The sequence below is a fragment of the Megalobrama amblycephala genome, linkage group LG14, assembly GCF_018812025.1.
Source record: "Megalobrama amblycephala isolate DHTTF-2021 linkage group LG14, ASM1881202v1, whole genome shotgun sequence".
Taxonomy (NCBI): Eukaryota; Metazoa; Chordata; class Actinopteri; order Cypriniformes; family Xenocyprididae; genus Megalobrama; species Megalobrama amblycephala.
The window spans coordinates 20,203,063-20,216,015 of NC_063057.1; the positions used below are offsets into that span (position 1 = coordinate 20,203,063).

Here is a 12,953-nt window from a genome sequence, read left to right on the forward strand (position 1 = left end):
AGGCAAGTTTGCTGGCCAATTAAGAACAGGGATACCATGGTCCTTAAACCAGGTACTGGTAGCTTTGGCACTGTGTGCAGGTGCCAAGTCCTGTTGGAAAATGAAATCTGCATCTCCATAAATTTGGTCAGCAGCAGGAAGCATGAAGTGCTCTAAAACTTCCTGGTATACGGCTGCGTTGACCTTGGACCTCAGAAAACACAGTGGACCAACACCAGCAGATGACATGGCACCCCAAACCATCACTGACTGTGGAAACTTTACACTGGACCTCAAGGAACGTGGATTGTGTGCCTCTCCTCTCTTCCTCCAGACTCTGGGACCCTGATTTCCAAAGGATATGCAAAATTAACTTTCATCAGAGAACATAACTTTGGACCACTCAGCAGCAGTCCAGTCCTTTTTGTCTTTAGTCGCTTCTGACGCTGTCTGTTGTTCAAGAGTGGCTTGACACAAGGAATGCGACAGCTGAAACCCATGTCTTGCATACATCTGTGCGTAGTGGTTCTTGAAGCATTGACTCCAGCTGCAGTCCACTCTTTGTGAACCTCCCCCACATTTTTGCATGGGTGTTGTTTCACAATCCTCTCCAGTGTGCGATTATCCCTATTGCTTGTACACTTTTTTCTACCACATCTTTTCCTTCCCTTCGCCTCTCTATTAATGTGCTTGGACACAGAGCTCTGTGAACAGCCAGCCTCTTTTGCAATGACCTTTTGTGTCTTGCCCTCCTTGTACAAGGTGTCAATGGTCGTCTTTTGGACAACTGTCAAGTCAGCAGTCTTCCCCATGATTGTGTAGCCTACAGAACTAGACTGAGAGACCATTTAAAGGCCTTTGCAGGTGTTTTCAGTTAATTAGCTGATTACAGTGTGGCACCAGATGTCTTCAATATTGAACCTTTTCACAATATTCTAATTTTCTGAGATGCTGAATTTGGGATTTTCTTTAGTTGTCAGTTATAATCATCAAAATTAAAAGAAATAAACATTTGAAAGATATCAGTCTGTGTGTAATGAATGAATATAATATACAAGTTTCACTTTTTGAATGGAATTAGTGAAATAAATCAACTTTTTGATGATATTCTAATTATATGACCAGCACCTGTATGTGACTTCCCAAATAAGTATGAAAGTCTTTAAATAAAGCAACTTTTTGAACTTTTTTAGTACGCTAATTTGAACATATTCTTGGTGTTAAATTTTACTTAATAAAAACATGCTTCACTGTCAAATTTATTTATTATTTAAAATTTGACTTGACAGTTGGTCTGTTTGAGTCTACAGTTGATATCAAAAGTTGAAGGCTGTAATGGAGCACATCATCTGTTTGTCAGAATAAAGAGGCGTGTGAGCATTTGAAGTAGCATTTAGCACATCCTTTGAGAGGGACGTGATCTTTCTTAGATATTGATCTACAGTAAGTGCTTCTCAGAGAGAGATCAATGATCAAAATGAGGCCGAGTCGCTCCAGACACTTCTTAAGTCTTGACAGCAGCATCTGAGTGACAGATATGGATGAATAAAAAAGGAAATCGAATGCATGACAAATGTGGACAGGGTTCATGTTCCTTAGCTGTTAAAACTGCAGAAGTATCAGCAGAGTGTGTCTCTGCCAACTAATCAGACCAATCAAATCCCAGGCCCTGTTTCCATCTGGTATTAAGATGCGATTTGGTCCATCGGATCACAAGTGGATGAGGAGACACATACCCGTTTCCACCTGGTATTTTAATCTGTCTCTATTGTTCACTTTCAACCACTTCTGTCCTGATTTTTTCAAGGGGAGGGTCTATGGGCAGGTAAATGTATGGGTTTTTTCAGATCTTTCAATCTAACGGACAAAAATAAGCTGGCACAATTTACATAAGAATGCAACAAAAAACATACAGAGAACAGCAGCTTTCCTTTCTGCTCTGATAGACACAAGACCAACCGAATGCCATGAGTCCGTGTTAAAAATCAGGAATGGTGAGAGAACATTGTGCTTGGTAAATTTTTTTGTCTTCAAATCAAACTTGGGTCTTCAGCCAGCAAAGTTTAAATCCCGTCTGGCTAGCGTGTTTCCCATAATGTTTATGCATTAGGTCAGTAGGCGGAGAGCAGGCAGTCTTTAGTGGCTGTTTGAACACATTCGACCACATGAGTGTTTCCACTACAAAAGCAATCTGTTCGAATGCATTTTCGACTACTTCTGTGGTCGAAAGTGGACAAGCTCAAAACGTTTTACACCCCGTTTACACCTGTATTTAGCGTTGTCCACTTGTGATTCGATTGACCAAAACGCATCTTAATACCAGATGTAAACAGGGCCCTAGTGTCATTGATTGGCTGTTATTCCTTTTGAACTTCCTGCATGTTCATCCAGGAACAAGTTCCTCTTGGCTGAATAGTGTAGAGTGCAGGTTCCCTGAGATCAGATCCAGCTCAGAATCACACATGTGACCTTCAGATTTATTTGAACCCACTGCATGATGGGAATGATGACATTTATCACAATCAGCCCTATTTTATGAGATTACAGTGAGAAGAGAGCATTCTGGGTAATTTGCTCAGTCTTGGGAGATCAGTGACAGTGCCAGAGCTGGAGAGATCAAATTAATCTGAGAGAATGAGACATTAAAGACTGACAGCAGGACGTCTGAGAACATCTGATACACTTTCAGATGCTGCATATACAATGTTTTCTGAGGTGAGTGATTGATTTTGAGGAGCATGAGAGCGTGTTTATTATTTCCTTGTTTTGAATGAGTCTATTTCTTCGCTCATTTATGTCCTCTGCAAGGTCACCTTTCACTGAACCATTCCGGCTCTATTCTAACCATCATTTTTATTTATTATCAATACAACTGTGACTGTCATTTCTCTTTAAGTTTGCTTCATCTCGCTCTTTTATTTCTTTCTTACTCGCTCTTTCAGTCTCCTTCCTCCCCCAATCTTGGCACACAAAATCTACTCATCATTCCTCACTACTTCTTCAAAAATTGAAGCATAAGCTGCAGTTTTTAAATACCTGTTTTTTTTTGTGTGTGTGTCTCGATCGCTGTCTCTGCCCGTCTCTCTGTGTGAATGCTCTGGGTCGGGCCCTTAATACAAAAAATCCCAAGGATAATGGTAATCTCTTCTAGAATTCATTAAAACTAATCATCAAGGTCGGATGAGGGGCGTTTTGAAAGCACCTCACCATCTATGTGAAAGTGACGGTCATAAAACTGAAGGGTATTTCACTAGAGATGAAAAATGAGGCACATTATAAAAGAATCACAAAGCCGCTGTATGTCTGATGAATGTTAACAGAGTGACGCTCTCCATCCCTCTTTGTTTACTGAGGAACAACTTGTATAGTGTTTGCCAAGTGTTTCTCAATCCTGACCTGTGACCCTTCAAGTTTTCCTAAGGAAGAAATGGAATAATAGCATACTGCTAACCACATACTGTGCAGTATAGACTGTATACTGCCTGCCATTTAAAACATGCGTGAAGCAGTACACATGCAACAATAAACAATTAGTCATCCAAATATCACATAGATGCAGAAAATCTCCATACTGTCCACAATATATGTACTGCACACTGCAAAAAGAAGTGTGTACTTATTATACTAGTATGCTTTTCAAAAGAAGGAGGTTCAAATTCAATAATTCCAACATTACCATTATTTTAAAATGTGCCATTATGATTGATGAGCTCATTTTGTTTATCGATCGCTCCTTATTAGAGCACAAAATCATAATCCTCATCACAAGAATCGGAAATCTCCATTTCTCGATTCATCTGGTATAAAATGAAAAATCCAACCATTATTAACTTCTTTTTCTCGCATTTTAATGAATAACTTCCCAGCACTGACTGAGACCTTTATGTTTTTTCCATTACCAGCCTCTCAAAGCGAGAGCTCATTCACAATGCACTAATATGATAAGAGCGTGTGTGACTGGGTCTGCTTTATGTTGCTGTTTATCATAGAATGCTATTAAATCGCACGAGGTCACATGATCAAAGGAGACGTCTTGACACTGCTGGTGTCATAAACCACATGAGCTGTCACATTCATTTTTGGATGGTGCTAATAAACATACAGGTGTCTGCAGCTTCTCCATTAATAATAGATGAGCTTTTCTTTGCATTTCAATACGAGCTAGAAGCCTTCATCATCTACATATAACAGCGAGAGCAGTTATTCAAAAACACAAGTGTGAAAATGCTGCTACATTTACAGATATCATAGGCATGTTCCTAAAGGATGAGAAATTTTTACTTATTTATTTAATAATAATACATTAATTTGATGATATTTGTGTTTTTGTTATATTATCTTTATATTTATCATCAACCTATCAACAAAAAGTAGAATCCTAAAATGCACAGCGACGGGCTCAGTTAGAGTTTTCTTAATTAATATTTTGAATTAGTTTTATAAATATTTACATTTCAGTACATCACGTTAAACTAAATGAAATTATGTTTTGGTACTAGCTGGGATACAATAAGCTTGAATTTTTATGTTGTATTTTATTTCAGTAAATGTTTATTTCAAGTAACATTTCTTTTATTGTTTTAGTTTTAGTTTCTATAATATCCCTGCTCAGTTACCATATAAAGAGAAATGTTGACAGTGAATATACTTACTAATCTAAATAAAATACACTATTTTTGTCAATATTTGTGTATTTGTAATGCATGTTAAGTGCATAATGTCTTTAGCAACATGCTAAAGTGTATTGAGTTATTATTTAATTGATTAATTGACTCTAGTGTCTAGTATGAAGAGTGATCCAACATTTCCACAATGTTGCGATATGTAATTTTTCTCACTTGTCATTTCTTGCGTTGAGTTCTTCGGTCTTTATTTTCTGCTTTGAGAGCTCTAGCACCAGCAGTGCGTCTGTATTCAAGGAAACACACTAACCTTTAGTGTGTTTAATCATAGCTGTGTGTGTGTGTGTGTGTGTGTGTGTGTGTGTGTGTGTGAATTCGGCCCGGTCGAGGCATGATGAAAGCTCAGCTCTTTCTGCTGAGTTTCACTCTTGCGTTTTTTGGAGGCCGAAGACAATGTCACGGACCTCGTGTCTCTTCATCTATCAGCTTTTCTCTGAAATCTACAGCCCTCTGGTCTCTATCGATTCTGCCCATCATGTTTGTTCACCTCCTGCTGAGACTGAAACCTGAGCTGAGGCAGAGATGAAGATTCAGAACAGCAAGGAGGAACTCTGATGTTTCCTTTAAAAAGATTAAAAAGGAAGTTTGGGATCCAGACATCAGACTATACTGAAAACATACAGCAGAGAAACACGGCTGTGATGTTTCTGCCAGCTTGTGATGTCAGTTGAGTTTGTGTAATCTTTTCCCCAGTGTGAGCGTCTTTCCCATAATCCTCAGCTATGATTCTGGCCAGGCTGCAGGTGAGCTGTAGCTGCTCATCACTTACTGTCTGACTCAAATTTACTGACCAGGTAGTTCAGACTGGTTTAAGTGTGTTAGTGCTGGTCTGGTGCTTTTCATAATGTATAAGTTCTTGCTGGCATCCAGTCCATTATTATTATTACCATTATTTTTATTATTATTATTTTACACAAACTGTATGCAGATATGATTTTATTAGTGGACCTGGACCCCAGTTTGAAAACCCACATGGTAATCATTTATTACCATGATAAATATGACTCATAGAAGTGTGGTGGTATTATCGCCTGTTTCAGGTCACATGCTACCAACACAGAAATTTCAGGGAAAGAAGGAGTAAAGAAAATTAGCTGTATTGACTGCACACTAAAGAGCAAACACCCTACTGAGTGTGTGTTAATTATTTTGACCTCACAGTTAAACACAAACGAGCGTCACGCTGTTAAGGCTCACGGTTCTGCCGTCACTCCAGACTTCTGCCGCAGTTTTAAATCAGTTTTATTTTGTGTATGTGGTGCTCAATGTGTTTGGAGTTCAGTTTCACTCACTTTTGTGTTTGATTGCAGGATCCCGTCTTCATTCCTATTACAGGTTTAATTCAGCCTCAGTTTGTGCTGTAGATCAGAGTCATTTGTCTAAAAAAGCAACTCTGTCACTGGTTCAGTCAGAGCTGCACCGGAGACTCATTCATCACCTGTCGGACAGCCGGCGCCTCGTGCTGATTGGACATTTAGGATCAACTAGTAAAGAGAAAGAGAGAAAAAAATATTATATATAATACAGAAAGCTGTGCCTTTATAAATCCTTCATTTATCCACACATCTACCCATAATATAAAGGTGTAGTTTAATGGCCAACTGTCTGTTTGTGCTGATATATGAAGCTCTATGGAAATGATAGACGTTTTTAAGTATTTATGGTCTCTTTAAATGGTTTAAAGGATAAAGGCCCTCAGATGGACGGTGATGCTGCTGAAGAGGGATTTGAGGGGCTCAGAGCAAAGTGAAAAACTCAAGAATTCATCCTCTCACAAATAGCAGAAGGCGTCTGATTTTATAATGCGGATTAGATCTGGACAAACTGGCTCTCAGAGGACTGTTCAATAAAGTGTGATGTAATCCTATAATTGGATTGATTATGACAGAGAGGCCAAATGACATGCCGGCCGTCACACTGTAGGAGCACGCAAACACAACACAGACAAATACATATGGCAGTTCTCACGATGTGACTATACTAAATGGACTATTTTAGATGAACCTAATACCAGCATTCTTTTTTAGACTAATTAAATAAAAGAAATGTAAAAGTGAATTCATCATTGTTCATGTTGATAGTCCAATGAGAAAGAAGAGTGTCAACAATAAAAAAAAAAAATGGAAACATTTTTAAAAATCTATTCTTTATAAATGTTGCTTTTGAAAAGTTTCAATTTAATCACTATAAAAATGCCATGTGGTATAACCATCACGTAATAATAAGTAGTAATATATTTGCATTATATTTGCATTGCATTTTTCTTTTTAAATGTCATTTACCCAGCAACAGTTTTAAAGGTGCCCTAGATTCAAAATTTGAATTTACCTCGGCATAGTTGAATAACAAGAGTTCAGTACATGGAAAAGACATACATTGAGTTTCAAACTCCATTGCTTTCTCTTTCTTATGTAAATCTCATTTGTTTAAAAGACTTCCGGAAAACACATGGATCTCAACATAACACTGACTGTTACGTAACAGTCGGGGTGTGCGCCCCAATATTTGCATATGCCAGCCCATGTTCCCAACATTATGAAAGGCATTAGACAAGGGCAGCCAGTAACGTTAAAGTTTCTTACTGAATTCACAGAGACAAGAGTCGTCGCTATTTTCATTTTTAAACACTTGCAGTCTGTATAATTCATAAACACAACTTCATTCTTTATAAATCTCTCCAACAGTGTAGCATTAGCCGTTAGCCACGGAGCACAGCCTCAAACTCATAGAGAATCAAATATAAACATCTAAATAAATACTTTACTCACATAATTCGAAGCATGCATACAGCACGCATGACGAACATCTTGTAAAGATCCATTTGAGGGATATATTAGCTGTGTGAACTTTGTAAATGTGCTGTAATATAATCGAGAGCTCGTGTGGCAGGGAGCACGCGAATTAAAGGGGGGGCGCGCTAAAAAAAAACAGTGCATAGTTAATGATGCCCCAAAATAGGCAGTTAAAAAAATTAATTTAAAAAAATCTATGGGGTATTTTGAGCTGAAACTTCAGACACATTCAGGGGACACCTTAGACTTATATTACATCTAGTGAAAAAGCATTCTTGGGCACCTTTAAGTAATGCATCAATTAAATGTTTGACTGAAGGTGTCCACCCTTTTTTGAGCAATGATTCACTCTATTGTCTATGATTTTCCTCCTCTTCACACAAGATGCATCGTCTTTTGCTGATATCAGCTGAAACTGATTGACAGATGGAATATGTAGTGAAATGCTCCAGAGTGGCTCCTTGGTGTATTTCAGAATTCAAATCTCCTGATAATTTACTCACTGTCAAGTCATCCAAGATTATTATGCATTTCTTTCTTCAGTCAAAAAGAAATTAAGGTTTTTGAGGAAAACATTTAAGGATTTTTCTCCATATAGTGGACTTCAATTGCTACCAACGGGTTGAAGGTCCAAATTGTAGTTTAAATGCAGCTTGAAAGAGCTCTACACAATCCCAGCCGAGGGTCTTATCTAGCAAAACGACCATTTTCTAAAAAAAACAAAAAAACAAATGATATACTTTTTAACCACAAATGCACTAGGTTCGTGAAGCGCCACGCATTACGGAATCACGTTGGAAAGGTTACTTGTGACGTAGGCGGAAGTACCGAGCAAGTGTTTACAAAGCGAACGTGAAAAGACTAAGTCAAATGGCCTTTACAAAAAAAAAAAAAAAAAAAAAAAAGGCAAAACAACGATGTTGGACGATTTTGAAGTTGGAGGAGAAAATGAGATGGAGTTTTTCACCCTACCACGGTACTTCAGCCTATGTCATGTGTGACCTTTCTTACGTGATTATGTAATGCGTGCCGCATCGCAGAGATAGTGCAAGACGAGCATTTGTGGTTAAAAATATGTAATTTTTTTTTTTTTTTTTAGGAAATGACCGATTGTTTCGCCAGATAAGATACTTATTCCTAGTCTGGAATACTGTAGAGCCCTTTAAAGCTGCACTGAACTGCAATTTGGACCTTCAACCCATTGGTAGCCATTGAAGTCCACTATATGGAGAAAAATCCTGGAATGTTTTCCTCAAAAAACATAATTTATTTTCGACTGAAAGACATGGGGGTGAGTAAATTAACAGGAAATTTTAATTCCAAAGTGAACTAATCCTTTAAAGATGAACTACATCAGCTACTGCTTTTAATTAGTCTGGGTTTGAGAGTAATTTTCACAGTCTTCTTGCTCTCTGTTGCTTGTCTAAAGTGTTTCCTTCACATCTGAGGTGGGTTGGAGTCTCATTGGATCTGCAGTGAAGTTACTGATTTCAATCACATCTCATTTACTCCAAATATGCCATGAAATGAGAGTTTGAGCAATAACATAATCAGCTCTTCTGTCTCATCTGGGCTGGTTTTATTTGCCCACTGATTAAAACTTCATGAAAGCTCACATTCTTTAAACAAGCAGTTTTTAGGTGAACATTTTCAACTGAGAGAGCGTTTAGTGATGTTTTTTTTTTTTTCTGTAAAAAGCAATTTTATGTTTAAACAAAGTTCCTCCCCGCAGAGTTTGTTCCTTGGGCTATTTCCTCAGGCTGTGTTGGTCGATTCTTTATAAAATGATTAAAAAATAGCAGCTTAGCATTACAGGATCTCTTATGTGTAAGTCACCTCCAGTTTTATTGATCTTACACTTTCTGGTCTGAATATCTTTGAACTGAACTCTCAGCTGAATGTTGAGTCTGGTTTATTGTGATGGATCGCTTGATTAGATGCTGGTTTATGCTGAATATATTGTTTTATTCAGTCTGTAAAGGGCGTCATGATTGATGCTTTTGTGCTAGTTTAGATCTGAGATGCACAATACCTGAGCAGAGATGAGTAGAGCAGAGAAAGAGGTCTATATATATGTATATATATGAAGAGCTCTTTTCCAAAACACGATAAACGCCAAATAAAGTTCGTCATGCCATTTTGCTGTGTACTGAACCTATTCTCTGCTCCATCAATGTTTCATGCCAAATCGCTGAAAAATTTCCTTGTTTAAAATGTACTGCAAGATGCAGTTTCTTTCCAAACCGCTATAAGCGCTGAACCTGTTTTTAGCCTAAATGCGATGTGTCCTCTCGACCAATCAGAATTTGGTGAGCGTTCGATGCAATCTAACATTGCGGTTCTTTGAAGCGAGGGAGTTTGTTTGTGCTCAGTCTTCAAAATGAGTGCTTTAAACTCTATTAACACTTTTGATGGCCTGGATGAGCCAGTGAGACCTACACCTGGGGGCCGGAGATCGGAGCGCCAACTCGGCTCGGTTCCCGAGATAGGGTCGTTTGAATATAAGGGTGTCTCGGCTCGCCTCGCCTCGCCTCTCAATGAACACTCAAGAGATTCGCAGGAGAATAACTAACAATACCCACATACACCACAGACGATAACAGACAGTGAACTGAACAAAACAATGAGTACTCATACAGAGAACTAACCGAGACACAGGTGGGATTAATCAGTAACCTAGTTAACAGGGAGGAATTAGTATTTAAGGAGACAAGAGCTTTTTTCATGCTCGTTCAATGAACCATAAACAATTTTTGCACATAAACCTGTGGAACAGTCCTTAAGACGCTAACAGTTTACAAGCGGTAGACAATTAATGTCACAGTTCCAATAGGACGCTAAAGAGACCTTCCTACTGACTGAAAAACACCAGAAGAAAGATGTCCAGGGTCCCTGATCACCTGCGCCATAGTCCTACTGCATCATGAGGACTGCAGATGTGAACAAAGCAATAAACTGCAATGTCTGTAATGTAAGACACCAAATGCCTGGTACACACTGTATGATTTTGGGCTGTCCCAGACGAAAGATGACCAATCGTGGAGATGTGGCAGAAGTTCAAAGACGGACGTTGTCACGATCTTGCGATCAAAGGTAGCCTTCAATAATTTTCTGACAGTGTCAGAAATTTAGCATGATCATCTCATAGGGCCCTATCATATACCCGGCGCAATGCAGCGCCAGCCGTGGCGCAAGTGTTTTTTGCTAGTTTCAGCCCGACGCAATTATCATTTTCATGTCCTGCGCCACGTTGTTTATATAGCAAATGCATTTGCACCCCTTTGTGCGCCCATGGGCATGCTGGTCTGAAAACGAGGTGTGTTTAGGTGCATTGTTGGCATTTTGCTATTTTGAGGCAACTGAAATAGACTGCGCCATTGACCAACTGAATCCTGGTCTAAAGTCAATGGCGCAATATTTGTTTTGATATTTAAAGAGCGCGTTAGTAATATGCACCTAGATGCAGGTGCACAATGCGCATACACTCTTTATTACACACACCGCACACAAACATGCCATATATTGAAAAGAAAAGGATTACAATGTAAAGAATTATTATTGTGTGCATAAAGATAAAATTGCTTTGGTGCAATCCGGCTTGTCCCGTAGATGTTCTGCTTGCACGCTTTAACCTTGTGCACGAGCAGATCCGTTTCCTCGCTAGAGAAGCGTACAGTTTTTTCGCTTGCAAATTCCGCCGTGTAAATAGCAAAACCATCATGGCACAAGTGCCACTGGCTTTTAAAGGGAATGGGAGATGAGACTCTGAATGGTTTATTTAATGTTACGCCCAAAACACTCCCATTATTCATTAAGAGAATGGAGACAACCCTTTTAGACCATGTGCCGGGCGCACCAACCATTTTTCCCTTCATTAAACTATAGCAAAAGTGTATTCGGACACACCCTAAGCGCACTTGCGCCGTGCGCTTTAGATCATTAAAACAGGGCCCACAGTGTGTTTTCTGCCAGCCAATAAATATGCAACATGAAATTGTCAGGCTCTGTGAGAGAGGACCCAAATGCAGAATGAACAGAAACTGGGTTTATTAACACAACAGACAGAGCACAAGAGTTTAGGTGAGGCGTGAAACAGTCCAACAACAGGGTACTCAGGAAACGGTGACAGGACAGCTGAGGAAGACTGTGGAACTAGCCCTGGATGACAACAGGTTGTTAAACTGCAGAGGAAGTAGCAGGGCCAGGCAGAAGGTGATGGTGAAGACCAGGCAAGGCACAATGAAGCAGAGATCTTGGCACTTGATGAACATAGGCTCTGAACCAGACCAGCTGCCAGGCAGAGGTAACCAGTGGGTAGGGAAATCTCAGGTAGCAGGCCAGAACTTGAATGGGAAACACTCACAACATGATAGAACAAAAGACACGACTCAACAAGAACACAGTCTACATATATGTCGTACCTAAGTTTATTAGTTCCAAGTCGAACAGTGTGACTTCAAAATCAAAGCAGGCTACAGGGAGACAGGAAGGCCAGCTGATCGTCCTCGCAGTGCCAAACCACTTGTAACCATGTGTCCCCCCATTATGTGTTCGAAAGCTTGTAAGTGTCTTGGTTGAAGAGTGGAGAAACATCTCACAGCAAGAGCTGACAGATCTGCTGTAGTCCATGGAAATGAGATGAACTGTATGACTTAAAGCAGCTGGTGGATACACCACATACTGACTGCTACTTTTGATATTGACCGCCACTCTGTTCAGGGACTCAGGGATTGTTCCATTTTTTGTTTACCAATTGTCTGTGAAATTTGTTCTGTTTATGTCTCAGTTGTTGAATCTTTTTATGTTCATACAAATATTTACACATAATAAGAAATTTGTTGGAAAAAAAGCAGTTGAAAAAAGGAAGAACGTTTCTCTCTTTGCTGAATATATATACTTTATAGAACAGCTTTCAATACAATTATCCCTGACATTTATTTCAAACTCAGTCAGCTCTCTGTGCCAACTTCCATTTGCAGCTGGATCACTAACTTTCTCACTAACAGAGTGCAGCAGGGGAAACTGGGGGTATTTACATCCAGCACAAGCACCCTTAGTATTGGTGCCCCTCAAGGGTGCGTGCTTTCCTCCTTGTTATTTTCCATATACATGAACAACTGTACTTCTTCAGACTCCGCTGTCAAGTTCTTAAAATTTGCTGAATAAACTACAATAATTGGCCTTATTCAAGATGGCGATGAGTCAGAATACAGGCAGCAGATGAAATAATCTGCAATTAAACATCACTAAGTCTGTGGAGATGATTGTTGATTTTAAGAAGAGTCTTAAAATGTTTAAGACTTTTAAGACCTTCCTGTTTGTCTCCACTCATAATCAATGGTTATATAATGAGCAGCACTGAATCTTACAAGTTCCTTGGCACTACCATCTGTAGTGATCTGACGTGGAAGAGTAATGTTGTCCGTATTATCAAAAAAGCACAGCAGAGGTACTTCCTCCATCCATGAAGGAAGTATAATTTGTCAAGGGGAATCATGAG

General features: G+C 39.2%; 1 protein-coding gene and 1 long non-coding RNA gene across 2 annotated transcripts in view; one reads left to right on the top strand and one right to left on the bottom strand.

The window, feature by feature from the left end:
* The window catches only part of LOC125245225 (thyrotropin-releasing hormone-degrading ectoenzyme-like), a 173,209-nt gene that overhangs the window by 20,883 nt on the left and 139,373 nt on the right, over positions 1-12,953 (top strand).
* LOC125245227 overlaps positions 1-12,953 on the bottom strand; it is a 71,964-nt gene that overhangs the window by 16,539 nt on the left and 42,472 nt on the right. Inside the window, exon 3 of the long non-coding RNA XR_007179460.1 lies at positions 5,954-6,145. This is a non-coding gene — a long non-coding RNA (uncharacterized LOC125245227). The remainder of the gene's footprint in view (positions 1-5,953; positions 6,146-12,953) is intronic.